This window comes from Gymnogyps californianus, chromosome 1, assembly GCF_018139145.2.
Source record: "Gymnogyps californianus isolate 813 chromosome 1, ASM1813914v2, whole genome shotgun sequence".
Classification (NCBI taxonomy): Eukaryota; Metazoa; Chordata; class Aves; order Accipitriformes; family Cathartidae; genus Gymnogyps; species Gymnogyps californianus.
The window spans coordinates 195,625,671-195,651,923 of NC_059471.1; the positions used below are offsets into that span (position 1 = coordinate 195,625,671).

At 37.0% G+C, this 26,253-nt stretch overlaps 1 protein-coding gene across 1 annotated transcript in view; it reads right to left on the reverse strand.

The window, feature by feature from the left end:
* Positions 1-26,253, reverse strand: part of GRM8 (glutamate metabotropic receptor 8) — a 353,252-nt gene that overhangs the window by 78,359 nt on the left and 248,640 nt on the right. The gene's annotated exons all lie outside the window — the stretch shown is intronic.

Genomic DNA, 26,253 nt, shown 5'->3' on the forward strand with positions numbered 1-26,253 from the left:
AGTGATCTAGATGCAACTCTGGTTTGTGCAGTCCTTCAGCTACTAATTGCAACAAGAATATACAGGAGAAAAATTCTTCTACATTTTCTTTGTTCCCTACATTCTCTCACCAGGCATCTGCTATTGGGCACTCTCAGGAAATGTACTATACTGGTGAAATTTTTGTTCATATCTTCTAAAAAGTAATACTCGCTCCAGAATACAAAAGGACAGAACTCTAGCTTGTCTCCTTACATCATCTTGAGCCTACTAACAGACGATAAGTATACCTATAATACAACCACATCATGGATTAAACTTCATATTTTGCCAGTGTCCTGGTTTCAGCTGGGACAGAGTTAATTTTCTTCTTAGTAGCTGGTACAGTGCTGGGTTTTGGATTTAGTGTGAGAATAGTGTTGATAGCACACTGATGTTTTAGTTGTTGCTAAGCAGCGCTTAGCTTAAGTCAAGGAGTTTTCAGTTTCCCATGCTCTGCCAGCAAGCAGGTGTGCAAGAAGCTGGGAGGGAGCAGAGCCGGGGCAGCTGACCTGAACTAGCCAAAGGGGTATTCCATACCATGGAACATCATGCCCAGTATATAAACAGGGGGGAGTTGGCTGGGAGGGGCAGATCGTGGCTACGGCATTGATCAGCGGGTGGTGAGCAATTGCATTGTGCATCACTTGTCTTTTCTTGGGTGTTATTTCTTTTTTTTGTTATATTCCTTTTCATTACAGTTATTATTATATTATTATTATTATTAGTTAGAAGTGTATTTTATTTTACTTTAGTTATTAAACTCTTCTTATCTCAACCCACAAATTTTACTTTTTTTTTTCCTCCTCCCCACCCCACTGGAAGGGGGGAGGGGGAAGCGGCTGCGTTGCTGGCTGGGGTTAAACCATGACAGCCAGATAAAGAATTAAAATTGCTATACACCAGTCCTGCTATGGTGACATAGTATTGTGAAGGCAGTTTTTTATTTCCCAGCCTGGGTTAATCCCATTCTTCTCTGCACAGCAAGGCTGTGCCTCTACCTTCACGTCTTTCCCAGAGGTGGGGCAATGCTATATGAATGACTTTCCCTATTCCAGGGCTAACTGGGAGGGGTAGGAGATGTAGATGAGCTTCTTCACAGGTAGGTGCTAAAGCAAGGCAAGCATTAGCACTGTGGCATTGGCAGAAACATCTGTCAGTCCTAGGAAAGGAGTGTGGAGAAGGAGGTTCTGATGGGGTAGGAACTACTGAGGAACAGAAAACGAGCTGCTTTGGACCTCCCCTGCCACCTTTGCTTTGTTCCTTTCACCTCTGGAAAAGGGACAGCCTTGTGCACACAATTACATCAGAGTAGATAGGGAGGGGGATTTAGGGGGAAGAGAGGAGGCCGAGAGTGAGAGAAAAAGCTTGCCATTCCCTACACGTAGCCAAAAAGCTCAGTGCTGCCAGCATACTTGGAAGAATCCAGCCTGGTTTTATTCTGTACTCAGAAAATCCATAGAGACAGGTTTCATCTTAAAATCTACAGCATACATTACATACCAGAGAAGATTGGTTCAGTTCTGCAGCTGAAGAACCCAGTAAGTAAAAAAAAAAGCCAACAGGCTCTGGGAACGGATATTGTATGCAATGGGGACACATAACTCAATCCCTTAAAAATCAACACGTGACATAAAATTCAACTGCAAGATAAATACTACTCTAGTAACATACTAAAATAGTAGCAAGGTGGTATGACATTATCTAGTACAAGCTAACAGCTTGTACTGGAAGAGGAAGTTAGAGTGGTTAGGTTTTGGGGGTAACAACTATACAAACGTGTAAATAAATGCATAAAGTTTTGTTTTCATGATATTATAGACTGGATACTATCAAACTTTCTTGGTGGAAAATGTTCATTTTAATGTTATCAAGTATATATTCATATTTTTTTAAAATGTTGTTGTTGGGTATTTTTTCTTTTTAAATGTATTTTGCAGCGCCAGTAATAGCAAGCACATTTCTTGTAATCCTTCTGAGAAGGGTTCATGGTTATGATTTTCCACAAGAAAAAAAAGAAAATAAGGTAGCTTACACATACGCTGGGAAGCAAGTGGGAGTGAAAGTCTGAGGAATCTTTACCACAAATATAACTGCAAGTCATTTGCTTCAGTATTGCCAAAATGAATACACTTCAAGTAGACGTGCATTTGTCTACAGAATCACGACCACCTCCAGTCCCCAGCAACACAACCATACAATAGATGCCCAGTTTAAAAGGGTCTTCACATCATTTATTTCCATTCTCACGATTTTACAGGCAAAAAACCTCTTCCAAGAAGCTGTAGCTATATAGTGCCATTGGAAGAGATCAGAAGAGACGGAGGACATCCAGGAATGTCCAAGAACTTCCACATTAGTAGTTTTTTATAACCTAAAACTCTAATTAATATGTTCCTAGGAAGCACAGAACAATCCCCACCTGACCATAAATCTGGCGATCAGCTTATCTCAGGGTACGCAAGAAGGACACACCAAGACATATGTGAGAACTACATGTCACGAAGAGCTTGAGTGCACCCTGCCTGCATCTGTCTTCAGCAGCAGCCAGTCTCCAATGCTTCATGAGATACTGAGGATCCTCCTTATTCTACCTTTTTCATTTCCCCTGCTTTGTGACAGTATTTGGGGACGGTGGTGTGGTGCTTCATCCCCCCCTCCCCCTTTTCTTTTGTTGTTGTTTTTGTTTTACTAGTCCCAGAAAGATGTACTTATTTCAGCACTACTGACTTCTATCACTGAATACACAGTACTTCCACTGAGATCACCTGCAGTGTTCATCAGGTCCTATCTAGGTAGGTCCTACCTAGGACACTGTGTATTATATGAGAAAAAAACCTGTTCCCTTCCTGGATTGATGTTCATACATTATTCTACAGCAGTGGTGCTATTACAATAAATATAAGTACAAATATTCTTTTTTTCTCTCTCTCTCTCTTTATTATTTTGATCTTTCAAAGAGTTCTGGCCAAAGTTTTGTGTGAAATTCTGGTTTTATAAGGCTCCTCCTTTTTTGCTTTGGTAATTAGCTTATTTCCTCTGGAATAAGCATTTTTCGTGGTTTAACCCCAGCCAGCAACTAAGCACCACACAGCCGCTTCCCCCTCCCCCCTCCCAGTGGGGTGGGGAGGAGGAAAAAAAAAGTAACATTTTAATAACTAAAGTAAAATAAAATACACTACTAACTAAGAATAATAATAATAATAATATAATAATAATAATTATGATGAAAAGGAATATAACAAAAAAAAAAGAAATAGCACCCAAGAAAAGACAAGTGATGCACAATGCAATCATTCACCACCCGCTGACCAATGCCCCAGCAGCGATCCACCCCTCCCGGCCAACTGCCCCCCATTTATATACTGGGCATGACATTCTATGGTATGGAATACCCCTTTGGCTAGTTCAGGTCAGCTGCCCTGGCTCTGCTCCCTCCCAGCTTCTTGCACACCTGCTTGCTGGCAGAGCATGGGAAACTGAAAAATCCTTGACTTAAGCTAAGCGCTGCTTAGCAACAACTAAAACATCAGTGTGCTATCAACACTATTCTCACACTAAATCCAAAACCCAGCACTATACCAGCTACTAAGAAGAAAATTAACTCTGTCCCAGCCGAAACCAGGACAACACTTCTGCTCAGTTCTACTAAAAGGTGTGCTTGCAGCATAGTTTCTACTCTGCATCTCACTTTTGGCACTCTGAAGCTCTTCAAGTAAGAGCCTATCAAGATGACAACTGACAGAGTGTCTTTCAGATGATACCAGACTTTTCTCATCAGCTTGCACTTACTGAATATGGGAAGGCACAGATGAGTAACCGCTCTCCCACTTCAGATTCCAGTCTGAGCATTTACTTCAGGCCAGGATGAAAACTTGCCAAGCAGACACATACACACCTCTGTGGACTTCAGAAGTCAAAAGACACTAACGTAAAGTGTTTCAGATAAAGAAACAACTTTAGTGAATATCAGTAACTCGCAAGTGCCTGTACAGTCTCAGAAAGAAAGTTTTCTTCCCTTTCCACTCCAGAACAATACCTCTGGTACGGAACCATGTGAAGGAAAGGAGATGTGGAGCTAAGTGAAAGCCCTGCCTGAATGGAGGTGGGGCTCATATAAGGAGGTGGATCAAAGAGAGCCACACATTACTACAGGAATGAACACAGACTGTGATGTTCAGGAACTAGTTAAACTGCAAGGGAAGTCTGCAGAAAAAGGAAGTATCTGAAGAACCATCTCTACTTCCAGCTGCTGTTGGACAGAAGTTTGGGGAGTTTGTTCAGCCTCTCAAGCAGCTCTTCTGGACTAATAGTTTCCTGAGGCTGATGGGAGGCAAATAAAAGTGCTTTGCCAGAGGTGAAAGCTGCCTGGGGAGCAAGGCAGCATCCTGGTGAGGAAAGGTAACTACCATCTTTAGAGTAATTGTTAAAATGGCATCAAAATAGGAAAGGGGATAAATGGTCCTGCTAACAGGCATCATCCTCAGTACAGGCACTTCTGTCCCAACTCCAGCAGAGCTTTTATTTGTGATTCTGCTCCTCTGTCTCCAGGCTCTTCTCTTGAAGTCTTCCCCTGATGAGCTCTCTGTTCAGAAAAGGAGGGCTTTACATGGAGTTACTCTGCACTAAGGTCACTACCTGTACTGAAGCTGGCGGCTGGGCTTTAACAGAGCTTCTGTCATCAGCTTCTTTTTCACCGTGATATTTGTAAATATACAGAGAATTTTGGAATCAGAGGGGAAGAGTAATAGTCACTCCCTTAGCTAACCTAGACCATGGTCACAGTTCTCAGATACCAAAATGTGATTCATCATGTTCATACTGACATGTAATGATTGTGGTATTTCATGTCTAAGCCTTCATTCTTTTTCCAGAAATTATATATTGCTAGAATAAAAATGAACAGAAAACAAACAAAAAAGAAAAACATTGTCACATAATCATAGCTGAAATAATGGATTACAAAGAAAACGAAGGAACTAAACAATTTCCCACCTAAGGCTTATACAAAGTGTAGTTGATTTACCAAAAAAAAACCCAACCCCAACATACAAACTCACAGCCAAAAGCCATGAACTATGAGGCTGTTCTGAAAGCACACAGATAATTTAAGATTTCTCAAACAAGACACATCTGCATCCTTAACTCTGTCTCATTGGGATTGTCATTGTGACACAGACATTAGTCCATTAACATTTAGTTAACAGACACCTGAACCATAAATGTCTTTTTCTCCTCTAACCTAATTCCGCTTAACATTTTCCTTCACATGCAGCTTAGTATGACCAATGTACTATCAGTCATCCATGAGGCTAGTTCATCTTACTAAACAAGATCCTATTTGACATGATGCTATTTCCTGTTGTTTCATGAGTGCAATAAGCTGCGTGATAATTAAAATAATTAAGCTGGTTAAAAGTGTAGCAGGGAATTTCCTAATATTGATTTCTATCAGTTGACAGGGGTCACAAAAGGCCTTCCTTCCAGTGCTTCAACTGGGGCTTAAACTCTAATGTTTAGAGAGGACACAGCTCCAAAGAGGAGCTGTTAAATATCCATAACCCATTTTGTAGCTAGATTTCTTTTGTACAGTCTACATCGAAAACGAACTACCTCACACAACCAGGCACATATACACACACACACACAGAGCTTCAGGTCACGCTTCAATTATCACAAAAAATTTGGAGAGAGGCATCAAGCAGAGACTTCCCTGTCTGAACCACAGCTTTAGATTTTCCAAAGTATCCAAGGTAATGTTATTTCAGCCTCATGACCTTGTTATGGCTTATTGTTTGATGTTTCTAGAATGCAAAACAGTCTAATACAATTCACAACAAATACTACGTTATTCATTAAAGTATTACCTGGTGCCGAAAAGAGGGGGCAGACTACAGAGCAGTTACTGAGAAGTCTGATGTGCTGCAGCAAGAAAAAATGCTTGAAATTCCTGAGTCCTTCAACTCTGCATGGCAATAATTAATGTATTGAAGTCAAAGGATAACAAATAATTTCTGGGTTTTTATTATCTTGTTTCTTTGTAATCACAGCAATCATTAGTGAGTAACTGGTGCCCAGTGAAAATTTACTCTGTTGCCATGGTTATTTCAGGTAAATGTAGAGCTATTAATCTTTAAATACATAAAACAATATTGATGCTATATCTATAAAACATTTAAGAAGTAATTTTAATTTACAATGTTTTACAAGCAGTTTATGGGTCACAGCCTTACTGAAGAACTGACTTAAATTTGGAAGTCATTTAATACACCTATAACCTATATGCTCACTCCCACACTTCCAACTTTTTAAAGACCCTACTTTAGAGATCATACTGACCTTCCAGAAGGTCAGTGCATGGAATCTTTCAGTACTAACTTTTCAGAAACTTATGTAACAATCCCTATACTAATTTTATACCTTTATGGTAGTTGTGAAAGAGTATAACTGATTTTTTTTTCACTGACTCTTTTGCCTAGGATAAAAGATTATTCACCTGTTTACACAGAGCATATTAGAAGCTGTTGATATCCAGGGAAGTAATTTACTTTTATTGAAGACAAATGAGCACAATTTTTTTTAACAGCATAACAAATCTGTATGAGAGGAACAATATATTCTCTGAATGGCTAATCTCTCCATTCAAGGAGACTGATGATGAGTATACTTCATTAACACATTTTTACAGGTACAGTTTTGTATTAATGTTAGTGAATAACACAGGCCATATTGCTAATGCAGTAAAGCTTGAGACTGTACATCTCAATCTTGTCTACCTCTATGAGAAATTCACATTCCAAAAATTACAAGTAGAAATACTGACCACTAACATTTTTAGTATTACTGAAATTTACTTACAAAACTTCTTTTTGGATCCCAGATACTAGGTTTGTTGGAGATATGTAAGAAACAAAAACAAAGGATGTTACTTAGTTAACGAGGTGTGACCTTGAGAAGAGAAATACAATGACACCGTAAGTCAGTGGGTAAAGAAATACCAAGATAAGCACAGGGGCATCCAAAGAGCTACTTGAACTGTGAGTGAACTATCCTAATTAACATACTAGAAAACCCGCCCTTAGGTAGGGAGAGCCCCCTACCAACAGAAGCCCCTTCCTCACAGAACATGTGCAGTAAAAAAAGAGGATGCTGCGACTTTAAGTGGAGATGAGACTTGTGAGAACCAATAGGAACGAGGGTAACTCAGCGAAACTGTAAAAATACTGATAACTGTTGCTCGAAAGGTATGAAATGCTTTATGGTGTGTTAACCAGGTGTGCTAGCTTTGTGGAGTTGCCACCTAGCACCCATCTCTGCGCAGACATGAAATAAACAAATATTTCGATTCTGTGTGTTAATCGGCTTTTTTGCACACTGGGTGAAAGAATCCTGATTTTTGGGACAACAGGTTCATGTAAACATGGAAGAATCTTTTTAGCCTTCTTTAAAAAGTTCTGAATCCTCAGTGCCACAGAGAAAAGCTTTTATATGCAGCCAAACTGCTGTTCAAAAAACAGATGGTGCAAAAGAATTGCTCCAAGAGTATTTTTAATCTTAGAATTTAAAGGCTTCTTTGGGGGCCTGATTCAAGACATCTGAGCTCACGGTATTGGAATACTTAGTTATAGTAAGTGATATAACGAAAAATGCTAACATTAGATATCCTTCAAATCTTGGCATTATCTTCCCTACATAACTAAAGTATGTAATGACTAAAAGACTTACTCATCAAACAATGCTGACTTCTCCCTTAAGTGTCATATGGAAGACATAAACTCTGTTTAACTAGTTACTTAAATCAGGTTTGCAACTGATTTGCATTGTGGAAACAAGATTAAAAAATTCACAAAAGCAAGAGAGAGATTTTATAAATGTGTTTGGCTGAAAATTTCTAAAATCTTTATATTTTATCACTGTAAAATGAGAGTCACATAAAAACATAAATCCACATTTTTTTCTTTCGCCACAGTTATCAAGACTTTTAACATTTAATATGCTGGTTTGGATTTAAATCCTAAAAAAGGTACTATTTTCACTGTTGGGCAACCAAAACAGATACCATTCTTCTCTCAACTCATACTCAATCATAGTAATGACACTGTCCTGATTACCTGCTTATCACAAAGGGTATTCTTTATCTGATTTAAATGTCATTAGGCCTATCAGAAGCTCATGGTGTGCAGGGACCTGTTGAATTGCCTACAGATGAAGTCATACATCTTGAGTTCGCAAAAGGCATACCTGGCAAGAGGGCTGAATCCAGCAATACTGTGTTGAAAAAAAGACACACACACACACACACGACAAAAATAAGACTATCTTGCTCCTGGTGCTATTCAGCATGTGCAAAAATAAACTTTTAGGACTGACTTGCAGAAAGTGTTGATTGGGTTATCAAACTCATCTGATTGTGCCCAGGTGTCCAATATCTAAGATTACAACATTTAAAAATAATTTATAATGGAAAGTTTAGTACCTAGATTCAATGCAGTTATTGGAATTCATATAGCCATGGGTTATCTCAGGTATTTAATGTAAGCAGAGTCTTCCCAGCTGTTTGAAGCCTTGTGAAGTCTCTAATAATAGGCACAGATTACAGCATTGTGTGCTTACTTATCCTCATGTCCAAGTTTGTTATTTTGAACATGTCAGTAAATCTAGTGTTTTCACTCATAACTGTGATGCAATATGAAGATATAACTGCTGCCATGAAGTATTTCAAAGACCACACAAAGAAACCTAATTTGCCAATTGTAGCTCTACCTGCTTAAAATAATTTGATCATACTTGCAGGTGGTTAGAGGAAATGCTTTACTATTTTGTTATTGGACTAGGTACATGCAACAGATACTTGGCAGACATAAACTGGAAAAAGTCTTGTATAGATTCTCATTTCCTTTTGCTGTTTCCCTAATAGAAAGTTGGAATTCTGTACCTTGTAAGGGTATTATTGTCTCTGCAGCCTTCAGAGCAGACCAAATCCCCTTACAAAAAAAGAGCAACTTTTTTGGTCCAAATTTGATGTCATTTAAAAGACAATAAAACCAAAGTGTGATAGTGGGCATCTCTGCTTACCATAACCTGAGCAAGTGCAATGGAACACAGCCTGTGTTAATTATTACAACTTGCACAAGCTTTAGTCACAGTTGCATCCGTGTATCTATAGGTAGTGTTAAGTCCAAAGAGCTGAAGATTTAGGATTTGTTGATCCCATTGTGTAAACTTCAGCTAACACTACACATGTCCAGTATTTGAGGCTATCACATTGACCGATTTCATAAAAAGATGATTTACAGACTAATTCTCTCCCAAGTCCTTACACGGACAAGATTCGAGATGCTGATCTTGCAGAAACTGCCAGAGCTACAAAAATTCCTTCAAGGAAGGATCCTACCCCAGAGAAAGAATACTGTGTTGTTACCACAGCCTGTCAGATTTCAGCTGCTTTCTCTTACAGTAAAAACTCCATCAGTTCAGCCCACTCAAATATTGCTTCTTTCCTTGCCTGTATCACATAATCTTAGAACAATGGCTTTATCACCCATCAAAATCCCAATAAAATAAGAAAAACAAAAAGGTGATTTCCTATTCAGGAAAATATTACAAAGCCTTTTCAGACTCTTAAACTAATATTACCTCCGCAGTTATCCGGAGCCCTTTCAGGTTTGTTCCTTTTAAGGATAAACTTGGTTATATGAAGCATGTAGTTGCAATCTTAGTAAGTTAAATAAATAAGTAATGCACATAAAATCCTGTTTTCTTGAAACACATCTGGCCTTTTTGCTCTTTCTACAGCCCAAGGAAGTCTTAGGTCATATTTATAGCTAATTCTCCCAGCACATCTAGGCAGGAAAGACTGCAGGAAGGTATCCCCTGAGCTACTTCAGAGAAGTCAGCGTGTCCATATAGTATAGTGCATTGTACCTTAGCAGCACAACCTCCACAACCAGCACAGCTTTGTTAGTACCATGCTGGGTCAGGTTCAGCAAGCCCCGTGTCGCAGCACTGGCATGGTTTTGGTGCTCGAAACAGTCACAATGAACTAAAACATCCCCTCATCACTGCTTTCCACTGTACAGCCTGTGATACATCCTTACAGCCTTTTTACTCTTTCCTTTCTTTACCAACCACCTAAACAATTCCCCTCTCCACCTCATGACACTTGAGAGTGCAAGCCAGGACCTTCACCATACATTGTGTATCATCTGATCGTCTATGGCTGTATAGCTCATTACTTGAAACTATGTCTCTCAGTATTTACAGAAATTTCACTCTTTAAAGGGGCTTTACTGACACTTACCTTTGTTGAAGAAGAAAAAGGTTTAACTAGTTTGAACTAGTTAAAACTGTTTTAACTAGTTCTTGACTGGCTGATCTGATTGAAAACATCTTATAATAATACTCCATGCTATTATAAAAGCTGCTGACTTCTTTTCTCCTCTCACATCCCTGGCTGAAAATATAGTCTCAAAGCCCATCACTATCTTTCATTAAAGGAATTAACTGTAGAAAAGCAGAGGCCAAATGAGATAAGAGTGTGTGTGTGTATATATATTTTTTTTTTTTTTTTTTTCCAAAAAAAGTCAGACATGCAATCTTTTCACTATTTCCCCAACTCCTCAAATCAAGTACCTGAACCTAGGTGGGAAAGGAAGGCAGATTTGACTCCTAAAAAGGATGCCTTTGAAAAGTTGTCTATACAAGTTTTCTTTTAGAAAAGGATGTCTGGGAGTCCTGACAGACCTCTCCAGCACAGGAGTTAACCTCAGCAGAGCAGCACATGACACCTTGCTAGTTGTTCGTGATTGCTTTTTCACTTGGATGTTAAAGATGATACTTACAGTTGCAACTTGCATATCTAGCCTTAGCAAGGATTAAACTTTCCCAGTAAAATATTGTTTGGTTGGTCACAGCTGTGCACTGTCCTGCTTTGATATTCAACTGGTAGTGTGCAGTATGTACAGTATAGCAGAATAGCAGAAGCTGGTCCCTTTCCTTCTCGTGGCTTGCTCTGTGTGTGTGTGGCTTGTTCCCAGCACTGTTACTGTCACATCCTTACCACCCTTGACCCTTGCCTTGCTAAAATTTCCTGTTTGGTTACCTGAAAGACTTTAAAGTAGTTGGGTCCCTGCCAGCTCTGTCAAATTCTTACAATACAGCTCTAAGGCAAAGATTTAATGATCCAGCGAGATGTCTGGCTATGGTACCGTGATCGTAGTTACTCCCAGTAAGTAAGCAAAAACTGGTGCCTGTTGCCACTAGGGAAAGGTATTCTGTGCATGCCACACAAATTAACCAGTTAGTCTTTCTGCTCCTGTAACTGACAATACCACAGATATTGCTACTTACCTCCAACTATCTGCCAGTTTGTATTCAACAGAATTCTAAAGCTTGTGGTGCATTCTTACCTACACTGTGATATCCGAAAGCATTACATGCAGTTCTGCAGGGCTTACAGGTTTTCTTGCAATCAGTGTGAATTCTCCAGGTGTACAGGTGCCAGACTGAGAATTTTCACCTCCCTTCTTGCAATCAGAGCATATGCATTCACATGCCAAGGTTCAGCTGGCATGGTCCTACCTGATGATTATGCAAGATTGTCCCTCATACCTGTTGGGTGATGTTTCACATTTTGCCTTCTGTTGCTCTTTTTTCACTCTTTCTCACTGTGACATTTTGTATCTTAAGATTACAAAACCCTGTTCTGATCATTGCATTCCTTTTATGCTCTGCTTTAATTTCTTGTTGCTTTTTTCTTTAGGATGGCTCTCTATCAGAAGAACAAAATCACGTCAGGGGGTAGAGTACAGCTTCATAAACAGTTCTTGAATAAATACAGGTATATATACAGGTAATCACCAAAATCATGAGTTGGTTTCTTGAGAAACTTTCTCCTGAAATTCATGCACCTAAACTGATTTCCACTAGCTGATAATCTGATGGAGTCATTTAAATGAATGAGGAATGGTGTTTCATTGAGCAAAGCAAAGCTAACCATTTCTGATAGATCACTCAAGACCCTTTCAAAAAACTGTCCAGAAAAGTTTATTTACAGTATCGTATTTACAACTTGTGTCCAGATGTTAAACTATTAAAGCAAAGTTAAAAACAAAACCAAAACCAAAACCCCTCTTCTTGTATTTTGCAAAAAGGCACTTGTATTTGCTAGGTCATTGAGAAGATTTTCTTTACAGATATAATCCAACATATTAAAAAGGCTTCAGACTTTTTTATATAGGCTCCCTACAGCTACAATAAGCTCTATAAAACAAGATCCCAATTTGTTCCAGTCAAGCTATGCATGGGAGCTAAAATCCACCTGTACACCATCCGTTCCAGGAATGAGAATGTGAAGTAATGAACAGCATTTAGAAGAGCAGGATAATGATTCAAAACACCACAAAGAGAGCATCAGGCTATCCATCTAAGTCTATAATGATCACTTCCTAATACAGTGACCTAAATCTAATCAGTGATGTATGGTAATATATGAAAACACAGTCTTTACCACCTGCAGCAATACATCTCACCTGTGATATGTTGCAGGCATTAGACTCCAAGTCCTGTATAATTAATCACATTCTGCTTATCTAAATATTCCCCCAATATTCATATGGACTGTTTCTTTCTTCTAGGCCAAAAACTGACAACTAAGGAATTTTTGTCATTTACTTCTGCCGAACAAATTTCACCCTTTGCCTTTAAATTGTCATGGAATGTACATGTTAATGTACAAAATTAAATGCTTTTCTTCACAATTGCTTGATATCATGGTGAGAAAATAATATTCTTTAGCAATATATTTTAACTGTAAAGCTCTCTGATTCTCATAGCACGATATAAATAATGTAACCAGATTTGAACTTAGAATATGTTATTGCTAAATTCATCTTTTCTAATATTTCTTATATTTTTTTTAAAAAACTCCTGTAGTAAATATTTTTAAAGATAATGAAATACCTATCAAATGACTCTTCATTCCAGAACTTAAAAGTAAAGTTAAGCAAAAATATTTTTATTATGAAAGCTATCAACCAAAAATCTTTTTCAATGAACGTATTTTTGTGGCTTTTCATTAAAAATTTTCATAGATTTTTTTCAGTGAAAATCTAAATGGCTTCTGAATGTTAAAAAAAGTGTTATATTAAGATAACATCAATTAATATAAAACTCTATACATTTAAAGACAAAGAAATCAAGTTGAGTTAAGTCTGGATGCACTGCATTAAAAAAAAAAAAAATTAAAAAAAAAGAGTGCTAACTATTCCATCCTACCACAGCAAGAGATTTCACTGTAAGGCTTTGTTCACAATCAAGCAAAATTGTTGAAAACCTCAGAAAACAAACAAACCAACCACATCCTCATATACTCTCTAGATTTCTAGACCAAACCAAAGTGCAAAAGGTTGAGCCAACCTTGGAGTAAGCAGAATAAACTTTGGAAGCTTTCTTGAACTACACACAGTATCTAAACCTTTAGCTATTTACTTATTACCAATTTTAGCACCATTAGGCACTTTGTGTGAAATTTTATCAGAACATTAGTATACGCCTTTGGTGTTCAAAGGCATGAAACTTCATTTATCTGGCCTCCTAACTGCCCCCAAAGAATGTATTAATGAACCGTTAAAGCTGCTTGTTATGACCTATTACATTAACCCACCTCATATTAATAAGTATGTCACATGTACCATATTTCTGCAAGAAATAAAAAGAAATGAAGCAATTTTTACTCTCCTGGTGTTGTGCAAGATATTAGAAATGCCTCAAACAAATCCTGTTTCAGCTTAAGAAAACCATAAATACATAATTTTATTCTTAATTGAGAAATCCAAGGGCCTAGTTTTCCAAGTCCAAGTGTCGAGTATTTTCATGTTTGGTTCATATGCAGTGAAATATCAAATGTAGAAAATATATAATCAACAAAATACAGAAATACAAGACATCTTTATCAATTTCAGATATAATTTTTCAAATACAAACAAACAAACAAAAATCTCTGATATTATCTTTTAATGTCAGCATATTTAATACCAAATTGCAGAAATAGGCACATAAAAATCTGTGTAATACTCACACAAAGGCCAATCAAATAAATCCTAGTTAGATAAGCTTCAAAGTTCAGAATGGTGGTTTGTTAAATTTTACTGCATATTTCCTCTTTGCAAAGGGATTCCGCAGGCATAGTGATACAAAGACATCCTTTTGGTTATTGAGTACAGTTTCAAAGACACACTGTGGACTTTATCTGCAGGTGTAATAAGGGACGCACTGACATTCCTTAGACTGTGCTTTCGAGGGCTTACCAAATAAGCTAATGATTTCTTCTTGTAATGTCAATAGCTGGAGAAAGAACAAACACGCTTGCCTGGAGCTTTAAAAGACAAAAAAATCTTTATACTGGGACTAGGGTGCACTTCAATTTCAACACAGAGAAGAGGACAGTGAATCCATATAGATATATATGTGGAAATGAATGAGATTTATGTGCAGTCTATACCATGCTGATTAACATCCCTGTTCACTGATCTGCACATATTTTGACAGATAAAAGATTGCTCTAGACTGTTGCTGAACCAAATGCATTGAAAACAACACAAGGACTAGACAAATTACCAAAAATTTTACTATAAAATCATAGAATCATAGAATTGTTCAGGTTGGAATAGACCTTTAAGATCATCGAGTCCAACCATAAACCTAACACTGCTAAGTCCACCACTAAACCATGTCCCTAAGTGCCACATCTTATACATTTTTTAAATACCTCCAGGGATGGTGACTGAACCACTTCCCTGGGCAGCCTGTTCCGATGCTTGATAACCCTATGATACAACACATACAGTAGATTTTTGAACAGTTGTAATTTCCCAGTCATTATTATAATGGATAAATGAAACTGATAAAGCCATGATCTTCCATCAGAAGTTTGTTGTGATAAATCAGTTTCTAATAAGGAACTTTTGCTCATTTGGCAGTGTAGACTCTATCACAGAATAGCAAAACATGCTTGTTGTACACCAACTCCAATCTGCGGACAGTCCCAAGTTCACAAAACAGGAAAGTCAAATGCAGCTATTTTTTCGCATCTAGCAGTCCTTAGCAAATCTGCCATCAAAAGAAGCTTATCTAGGCAAAAAGATTGTTCGCTTTGTTACAAGCATTTGTTCTCTAGGAACAGGCAAATGACTGCAATTTAAAAATGAAAACCATGATTTTTGGTGAGCATTTTTTTGCACGCTTTCAGGGGAAGGCAAAGAAAAAAATATCTGCCACAAATCGAGTAACAAGTTAATAAACACTGTCCGTTGTACCATAAAATTTGAAGTAATTATAAAAGGAAGGGCAAGCAGAAGGGTAGAAAATTTCACTATGTACTTAGGGTAATATTAATTCCTGGGAAAAAAAGGCTTAAAAACCAAATACTTCAAATTATACTGGACATCTCAACAGTTTTTTGTAGTCATTTTGAAGTCACATTGACTTTTGTCCCACACAAACCAATTATCTCAGTTCTTAAATGGAAAGTTGCAGAGAAGAGGGCAGAATGATCTAACATCTTTTTCCATCCTTAATGCCTTCTGTACAAGTATTTATGTTGTAAATGATGAATCATGGGGCTAAAGCCAAAAGTCTTTGAGTGAGAGGGAAGGGAGAAGAGAAGGCCGCAGTAAAGAATATTGTTAAGAAAATTATTCTGGTAGTCTTTTAAAGTCTTTCATTATTTCATTTTCTCTCTCATCTTAAATTTTAGCCTGACATCTGAAAGTTTACACCTCTATAGTATCAAAATTCTTACTTCAATGTAGTTAATTCATGACTTTTTTTTTTAATTTGTTTTTTTCCTTCCAGAAACAAGAAAGTTGCCGTTTCATCGCCACATAAAAATATGCAGAAGCTGTAGGGTTTTTAACGTGAAATTTTAAGGACTAAGTTATTTATAATGGAAAATTGAGAAGAGTTATTCAAACATTCCCTATCTTGTACACAAGATTAGCTAAAACTGTTGAAATTTTAGCTAATCTATCAAAACAATTCTCCAAGATATTGAACAGATAGAAGATGCAGTTCATGAAGGACTCTTGCTCAATATCAGGCCGTTCAGGATGACAAGTGTCATGATTTTATTTTTATTTATAAACCCTAAAACTCATGACATTTTTAAAGTAATGAATTTCTTTAAGTCCCAAGTTTCTCATCTGTGTCCACAATGCATATTCATTGTATGAATAATTTTATCAACCTGAAGGGCTTTCAATAATCTTGAAGTCAACACAACCTAATTTTCTTTCTGTTTTTCATGACTATATTTTAGACACAGTCAATCATCTTGGCCATAAATAAATTTTACATTTAGAACAAAATGTAATCTGCTGTACAAGACTTGTGGACATAATTCAAAGTACACATCAGACACTAACATGACAAATCACTGACATACAAAATGTTAACTAATAAATTCATTTTAAGCATTCCTCCTGTTAGCCCCCCAATAGGAAAATCCATTGTTTGGGTTTTCTTTTTACTGATGCTTAACCCTACTTTTTTTTCTGTTCACATGGTAAGTATTATAATTTCAAAAGTACAACACATTTAAAGTAAATTGTGGTGTTTTAAAATATTACTGAAAATTATTTTTTCCCCAGAAAATACCTATAAATCAGGCAGAGAGAAAGTAGCAGGAGAGACACTAAAATATAACTTTCCCTTGTTTTTGCTGAACGTGTGTATCTGTACATCTCAGTCATATCATGGTGGGGTAGTTTGATTTCATTTTATGTATTGTATTAAAACAGATTGCCCACAAGTTTTACTATGAAAACTGGTAAGTTTTTAACCTACCTAGATTTCTACCCAAGGAAGTCAGGTAATCGCCAACTTCCCACATTTCTGTCATCCTTCTGGCCATGCTGCAGGTACAGAACCTATGCCATAAAAAAAGTAACATTAAGGGATTACGCCTGTCATCTCAGGCTGAATACTTCTGAGGCTGAAATATCATTTTCAGAAAGGATTCAGGTGACGAAATGTAAGCCCATTGGAAAGAGAGATTGGGTTTGCCTAACTTACGTCAAACACTAAAGACTCCTTGAATTACGCTCTCTGGTGTTCCAAGGCAAGAAGCAGGACCACAGTTCATTGTGCTCACTATTTTGGTACACAAAAGTAACTTCCAAACTCAAACTTTGATTTGCCTTTGCCTTAAAAAAAAAACAAATGAGATTGAAGAACAAATGAGTAAAAATGGTACTGCATTTATCTTATACACAGCAAGCTTCCTGTGGACTTATGTCAATTGCTGATGAATGGAAACGAGCAAATGGATGGCTAAGCCTTTCTTAATCAGCTCGTAATTGAGTAATTCTAGTTAAGTTAACTCACTTTTAATTTATAACAATGGAAGCATATTTTGCTAGCTGGGATGCATCTCCTGAAATGATCTACAGGGCTTGAGATTTAATGTCACAGGATGCACTCCATTCTTCTCTTTTATCTAAAGCTATCCTGCTGACAACATGTTGTCTAAAAACAAGAGCAGTGAAATCCTACCAATTTAAAATATCATTGTCTCCCACTACAGCAACTTTCCACTGAAAGTATAAGCCCCTGGGAAACATGCTGCAAGCGTGTGAAACAAAAATTCCTTGACAAATACATAACAAAATAGAATGCAGCAAGAGCTATAAGCATCCATTCAGCATATTAACGTAGTGCAGGAAACTCAGATATTCTGGAAGTGGCCCTGGGAATACCAAGTACCAAAAGAAGGGTGACATCCTGCCTGGCAAATACCAGAGTATTTGATCATGTGACTCCTGCCTCAAATCTATAATTATGGATTGGAGCACGTCCCTTAGGTAGAAGCCTGATCTTGCTTAAGGAATTCAAGTGGTGGGGAAATGCACCAGCTCTCCCAGCCTTGTCCAACAAAGCACAGCAAGATGCGCCTTCTCTCCCATTGATCTGGCAAGTCTTTTGCAGTCCACCCATCCTGTCTCCAGGTGTCTTATCTGCCGGTTTCTGGCAAACTCTGCTGATGTTTCCTGAAGATCAGCTCCTCTCCACATTTGCTTACCTGTGGAGACATTCTCTTTTCTTTTCTGTTTTTTCAGTCTTGACAGGCTTGAGGAGGGGACCCATGTGAACCTCAGGAAGGCCAAGTGCAAAGTTCTGCAGCTACATCAGGGAAATCCCCAATATCAGTACAGACAAAGGGATGAATGGATTGAGAGGAGCCCTGCCGAGAAGAACTTGGGGGTACTGGTGGATGAAAAGCTGGATATGAGCCAGCAATGTGCACTTGCAGCCCAGAAAACCCATCGTATCCTGGGCTGCATCAAAAGAAGTGTGGCCAGCAGGTCAAGGGAGGTGATTCTCACCTCCTACTCCAAGCTGGTGAGACCCCAGCTGGAGTACTGTGTCCAGCTCTGGGGTCCCCAGTACAAGAAATACATGGACCTGTTCGAGTGGGTCCAGAGGAGGGCCACAAAAATGATCAGAGGGATGGAACACCTCTCCTATGAAAAAAGGCTGAGAGATTTGGGGTTGTTCAGCCTGGAGAAAAGAAGGCTCCAGGGAGACCTTATTACAGCCTTTCAGTACTTAAAAGGGGCTTATAAGAGGGAAAGAGAGAGACTTTTTACCAAGGTTTGTAGAGACAGGACAAGGGACAGCAGTTTTCAACCGAAAGAGGGTAGATTTAGATTGGATATAAGGAAGAAATTTTTTACGATGAGGGTCGTGACGCACTGGAACAGGTTGCCCAGAGAAGTTGTGGATGTCCCAGCCCCGGAAGTGTTCTAGGTTATGTTGGATGGAGTTTTGAGCAACCTCAGTGTAAGATGTCTCTGCCCATGGCAAGGTTGGTGGGTCTAGATGACCTTTAAAGGTCCCTTCCAACTCAAACCATTCTATGATTCTATGATTGCCTGCAGGAGATCACATTTTCAGCTTCTATCTGACTGCTTCACAAGTTAAATACTTTCTTGCCATTAGGGATATATAAGCAACCTCACACTCTAAGAATATTACAGTATTTCTAGTTTCATCTTGTCTCCTTCAGCTTTCAAACCACGTCATGCTTGCAAAATTAGAATAAAATTAAATTCTCCTTTATCAGAGTATATTCCTTCCTGAAACAAGAACAAAATCAAAAGACCTCTTAACCTTTCATTAGACAAAGCTTCTCCTGTTTCTTACTGTAAAAAAAAAAATGCTTGCTAAAATCTTGTAACATTTTTTTTGGTCTCTTTGCAATATGCAAACACCATTTTTAAACAATGAATATTAGAAATGGATAATGACTTCCAGTGATAATACCACAAATGCTGAAGACAGTAATTTTAATTATACTTTTCATTCTGCTATTTATACACTCAGAATCACATTTGTTTCCTTACCAAAATTCTCCTCATGAACTGAGGTTCAGCTGATTATCCACCCTGAGTCCTAAATTATTTTCTTAGTCCCCACTCATTAGGACACAATTCAATGTTCATTAAATGTATGATTTTTTTTTTTTTTTAATAATTATGTAGGGTCCAGAATATGAGCTTACAGACTAAAACAACAGTGGATTTGGGGTCAGTTGGTTTTTTATTGTAATTTTTTTCTTAAGCCTACAAAAGATGATAAATCATTAAGAAATGTTAGCAGTTAAGCAAAATTGTTAATTGCTTAATGCCCTGGTAAAGTGAGAAAAATGGGGCTTTTTATACCAAAAGATCTAGAAGAAGTATACTGCAAAAATGTTGATAGAGTCATTAGTCTGCTTGCTTGAGAAGTACTATTAGCAGTACCAACATGCAGTGTAAAGATTCCGCTGATGCATAAGAGCAACAAGCAAAAGGGAGCAAATATAGGTATGCCCGTTTAAGGCCCAAAGTGACTGCTTAGATACTTTTGATTCTGTTAGAGCATAACCAAAAATTCCCTCAAGCATGATTAGATTTGCCCTTATTTTTGGATTTTCCTGTAAAATGTAAACTAGCTTTGCTTTACAAGCTTTATCTGTACTTGCAATAGGGAAGTGTCATTATAATAAAACTTTTTCTTTAACCACATAATATTGTGTTTGTATCATTCAAAGTCACATTTTAGATCATTAAGTATACAGTGTACCATATACCCACATTATTAGGCTATTATTATATCATGACAAGTTCAGAAGTCAGCTCATTAAAAAGTTTTGTACGTTTCCAAGCCTAGGGTAAGTTTAATTAAAGTCAATGAAGAATTTTAAATTGAAAGAAAATTACAATAGTAGGAAACATAAAATATAATCTACTGATTCATTTGCAAGTTGTCCAGAAAAAGCGAACAGGAGCAGTTGTTAATGATCATTGATTAAAAGGGTCACATACATTACAGCCTAGGTTAGAAATAGCAAAGAAAAGCCCACTTTGAAGAAATCTGCCTCATATAGGTGTCTGTTGGGCTCTAGAAGAGGCATTTTTAGTTGTATGGTATGTGATGTATTAGTTAAGAGAGCATGGACTCAGTCAGCATAGGTAGGATTCATCACACTTCACTTAGCTATTTTAAATTATTATATAATAAACGGAAAAAGATAGACAGGGTGATTCATCTTATTCTAAAGTTGGTTTTTAATACAAGTGGATGAATCACCCTTCTGAAGATTCCTAGATTTTTGATAAACTATACAAGGAGTCTAAATGGCTAAATTAAACTAAAGGCCTGGTTTTGCACAGTTAAAGTTAGGTGAAATAAAACTGATGCCTTAAATGTTTAGGGTATGTAATGAAAAGTAAAAAAATAGCTCTTTAGACCTACATCATGGCTATTTTTCTCTAGACAAAACAAAACTAACTGAAAACAATAAAAATTAATCATAATGTACTTTTGAAATAAACAGCTAATTTGAATTATTCAAATTAATTTTCTTTCTGCAGATAAAGAAAAGATCTTCCATTGAGGAAGATAAGGTTAAAATGTATTATGATATCTTCTGATTTCTTTTTAGAGGATTTAATTTCAAGACTGTATTTTAGATTGAACAAATGTACTGATCTTCCTTATCAGTTAAAGACTTTTCTTCATCATCTATAGCAGTAGCTATCACAATGTGAAAAATTCAAGTTTTGGTAATCATTAATGGAAAATCCCAATGTCATGGTTCCTACCCATTTTTCTTTTTCAGTTTAGTGGATTCCCCCCAGATATTTACTTTGCTTCTGAAAACCAAAGCTATTTTTCAAGGCAAGAAGGGACATTTTGGGCCCCAGAACATATTTCTGTATCAAAAGGCAAACTTTCTTGACGACAAAGCTAATAGTAACTAAAAACACTTGGTGCTGCATTTTTCAGTATGCATATGCAAAAGTTGCAGATGCTAAAAGGAAAAGGGACAGGCTATTCAAATGAATGTAGTGCTGCTTGTCCAGACTTTCTTATGTTATTTCACTTTGTATGGGAAATTTATTATCTGGGCAATGCAGCCCTGCCAGCAAATCGCCAGCCAGTTGTGATTGCAAATATAACCGACAGTCAAAGTTATGTCCAACAGCAGCTGCTTCACCCAACTTTCCTAGTTCTGTTTCATCCAACTGGATCAGTGGTCACAGGTCTATTTTTCAACGCCCATGTATTTCTACTATACATATCTGTAGATTAAAATCAGGTTTCACTTTGAGATTATATATATAAATGCAAGTTCTCTTTTAGTCCATCATTAATTAAAACGCCAAGTTGCATGTCACTATTTTTTTTTTCCTATAGTGTTTCTTACTGTTTTAAGAATTATGGCTTTCCTGGATAAAAAGCAGTAATAAATATAAAAGTCAGACCCACTGAACATGAAAGTGAGGACTGGGGCACTGCTCTAATGGGTCTCACTTTATCTGCTTTCTCCAGATGGACTGAAAATATCTTTCCTAAGAAGGCAATAAGTTGAACATTTGTAATAACTTATTAAGAAGGCACAGCATCCTAATTCCTTTAGGATCCAAGCAAAGGTTAGTTCCCAGGCTGCTTTTAAGTAAGCTTACATCACAGTATTTCAGGAGTGCATGTTTTCCAATCTGTTTTAACAGAAAATAACTATCCCAACCTCAGAGCTGCCAGTCAGCAGACTGCCAGGATGCTTTTCCTTCTTGTGTGTTTAAGAAAAAAGATCTGGGTAATATTCTCACAAAATTTCAGAATGTTGAAAAATAATCTAAAGGTAACAGTTTCAAGGCTAGTTAATGGGATTCAGATTCCCAATCTGTGCAAGAAATGAAAGAAAATTATTTGCTATGGCTCTGAAATCACAAACTGGGGAACTACCATATTATATAGAGAGAGATATGTATAATAAATTATTATAAATATATGTGTTTGTGAAATATGGTGGGTGGGTCTGTACAAACACAAAGAAATCGGTCTGAAACATAGGCTAAGCACAAATGAGTAAGACGTATGCTCCATTAATTGCTGTAAGAAATATTACACCAACCAGGCACTCTTGACATTGATTGAGCTGGAAAGTGTGATTGTTAAAGGATTTTATGATATTTTTCCACATTGCAAGTCATCTTTGTAAAAAAGGGCTATGAAATTGATCACTTTATTGAACTCTGATTGTAGGAGTATAACTACATAATTAGGTCTTAAATCATTACAGCATCCTAGATGAACACGTTTTATACCAACCATTTAGCAGACCTGGCAAAAAACAAGCATAACATAATAATATGTATTTCTTAAACAGGATCAGGTACCAAATTTAATTCTATAATAAACCCAAGTGTTTAAGCAAGCAATGAAATAATGTCAACAGAACTATATGCTATTGCTCCCTCTGTTTCCCTGGAGGCTTCTCTCACTGTTTTTCTGCATCATCCAGTTCTGTAAATGCATGTGAGGGCCCCGGCTAAAGCAGGAGAGAGACTGAGAGCATCGGCATGGCAGTCTCTTAGGACAGAATTCCATTAGCTTTGACACGAGCTTCCCAAAATGGAGCCAGTGCAGCTTTAAGAAAGAACAATGCTGTGGTTTTGATACCTCCTCGATCAATCTATCAGAACATATATTTACTTCTGTTTGATCTTTTTTCCCCCAGGATTTTTTTTTTATTAATTTTGTAAGGCTAGTAGCACATAACAGAATTGTTTTCATATTTATACTTAAAGTCTCAACTGAATTGTTAGTGTTAAGTGTAGCACAGTGTAACCTGAATCCAGCAAAGAAGGAATGTTTCAGCTTTACCTTCTGACCTCACTTAACTAGAGATATCTATAACAAGGTTAAATTTCTATCTAAAATAAAAAACTCAATGCATTTCAATGACATGTTGCACTGAGTTATATAAGAAGATAATTCTAGACCTCCCAAGGTTAAGTTAAACATTTATTTCTGCTGTTAGTTCTTGATTCTTCCTTGAACTTCTTTCTTCTCCTTTTTGCTCATTCTGATTAGTACTTTTATATTTAAACATCTCTCATAGTTTCTCTGCTTAGGGTAATAGAAAACTAATTCTGGCTCAAGCAAAATTTTCCATGCAAAAGTAAATTTTCAAGGCTCTATCATAAGCACATTTCTAACATGCTTCTCCTGGTTGGTAGTGATAAAAGGTTTGACATCCAAATGACAGTAATGCCACAGTGGGCTTGTGAAACAAGGTCAAAGAGTTAAAAATTCAATAACAGAATATTGCCAGAGTTTTCAGGGGAAGTAATTTAAATATGTTTATCAAAAAACCATGACCTAATTCTGACCAGAGTAATACCTGGGTTTCAGATATTAGTTCTTCTGACTTGAGTAGTAAAATGTTGTAAAGGTAGGCTGAGAGAAAAGAGAGGGACGGTTTATAAACATGTTGTGACATTGGTTAATTAAAAAATTAACCACTTGGGAAAGGTTGTGGAATTGCCAGATTATTAAACATATTTTCCCTGCCCAGTAGTAGAAGAATGGACTAAACAACCTTTTAAGATTCACCTTACTCTATTTTCCGACACCAGTATTTGAACATGATGAAGGAAAAAGTCATTGATAGTAGCATGAACATTATCCAGAAGTTTACCATTTCAATTTTATTTCACATTTAGATCATACAGGCAAATAACCACTGCTTAGATATACTATCCACATACTGATTTGTTTTCATAACACTCAAAATTTCACTCCTCTGTATTTGATACTGCCTTGGATAGCAGTAGATAAACGAGCCAAAGCAGAATAGCAACCCATAAATAAACTGTATCACAATTGCCAGTATAAATACCTTCTGTATTAACCTTACATTCTTTAAAATTTCCCAGGATGTCTCATTTTCAGCATTTAGGAAAGCAGGTAGCCCAAAGTACACATTAGTTTATCACTGGGAGATAAAATTCAGATAAAAAGATCATTACCTTAGAAGACAGGAAGAAAACACAACTGCAAGTATTGATCCTGATTTTAATGTCATTTAAGGTATTATTTGGGCAAGGAAGAAGCTTTCAGAAAACAGGAGGTCTCTAATAGCAGTCAGGAGGAAACAGGAGAACTGAATTAAGAGGACTCTGTCCTCTTATTGCCATAGTTGGAAACCCCACTGTGATGTCCAGACAAGTATATCAAACCTCACATTTTCAGTGGAAGTGTCCTAACTTCAAAAGAACTAAGTATGATTTGTAAGTAATTTTCCACATCGTCACCGAGTCTACAAAATAGTGAAAGAAATGAAGCACATGGCAACTACTTTTTCCAAAGGACTCCCAGAATTTAAACCACTGTAAATTCCTTGAGTAGGTATCCAAAATATGATCTTAGGTCATTAAAATGGTTATCACCATGAGTAAAAAAATGCGTCTATCAAAACTGCCATTAATTTGCATTTCAGAGACCACAGCCAATTTACAGTTATTGCATAATAATTTGGGCATTTCTGTATCCAAGCTGCTCATTACTATGAAAAAAATATTTATCCACTTCTTTTGTGAGCTTTGCTAACATCACATAGATGCGGAAAGTAAATTAATTATCATAACACCTTTCTCCATAGAAGTGGGTATCTTGGAGACCTTGGCATTCTTTAATAAAATGTGACCACATAAACAGTATATAAATAGATCAGGCAGAAAACTAGTAAATTAGGTCTCTGCAGGCATCGTTCTCACTGAAATCACAGGCAGAAATAGGACAAGGTCAGGCCTTACAATCCTGTAACAAACAACAACACTGACAATATGTTGGTATAACCATATTGATTTCAATAACTGTATTTTTGAGTTATGCTGGTGTCAGCTCAGAAGCAAGTCTACACACATTTTCAGTTTAAACAAAGCCCACTGACAGAGTTGTCAGCACCAGCAGCTATTTCACACCTCTGCTGTGGACTGCTCACTGCAAGAGTGACCTCACTAAGCCACCAGCAAGACTTTGTATTAACATACTATCATACCAACATATGTTAGTAAAAAGTGGGTGTAACTTTTCAACAAGCAGCTGCTGAGATAAGACAGTCTTATGCCTGAGAAAAATTCAAGTAAAATGTGCAATGACTGAGTTTTCTTCAGAGATTTCTAATCTGGAGAATTTAAACTTCAATCCCAGATGATGACTCATTTATAAAATTATCTTCATTGACATCCTTAACATCAGTTTATCATAATATCCCTTTCTTCATTACTTATGATATCTATGCAATCAATGGCTATTACAGCTTTCAGTTTGGTTTTTAAAATACTTAGTAATTACTCTAGTGACATCCCTTTTCCTATCTGTGACACTGGGCTTTCACTTTCTGTGTGGTGAATTAATGACATTAATTAGCTCTGTTCCTAGACAACACACAATTTCTGCCAAAGGGCTTCCTCAAACAAGAAGGAGAATAAGATCAATTAAAACAAATGCTATGAATTTAACGTCTCTTGAAGACAAATGGTCAGATGTAATACATATGGCATCCTGAAGATCTAGATCCCACTCCTGACTTGAATAATATCACTTCAAGTTTAGACTCGTGTGATCAGAATTAGGCCAGTTATATGTTTTTCAGCCCCAGGGCAAAATTTGCGTGAAATGTACATATTTAGTTTGGAAACAGAGCAGTTAAAGGAATAATAAAAACTTCTTTTCTTCACTACTGAATCTACTAATCCTCACAATCCATGACGATTATGGGGAAAATCTCTTGATTTCCCACTTTGGAATTGCAGTTACTCATCTGTTGCTAAATGCCTCTAAAGACAAAAGTTGCCCAAAAAACAGTCTCTATGTTTAAGAACACAGATCTTGTGGGATGTACAT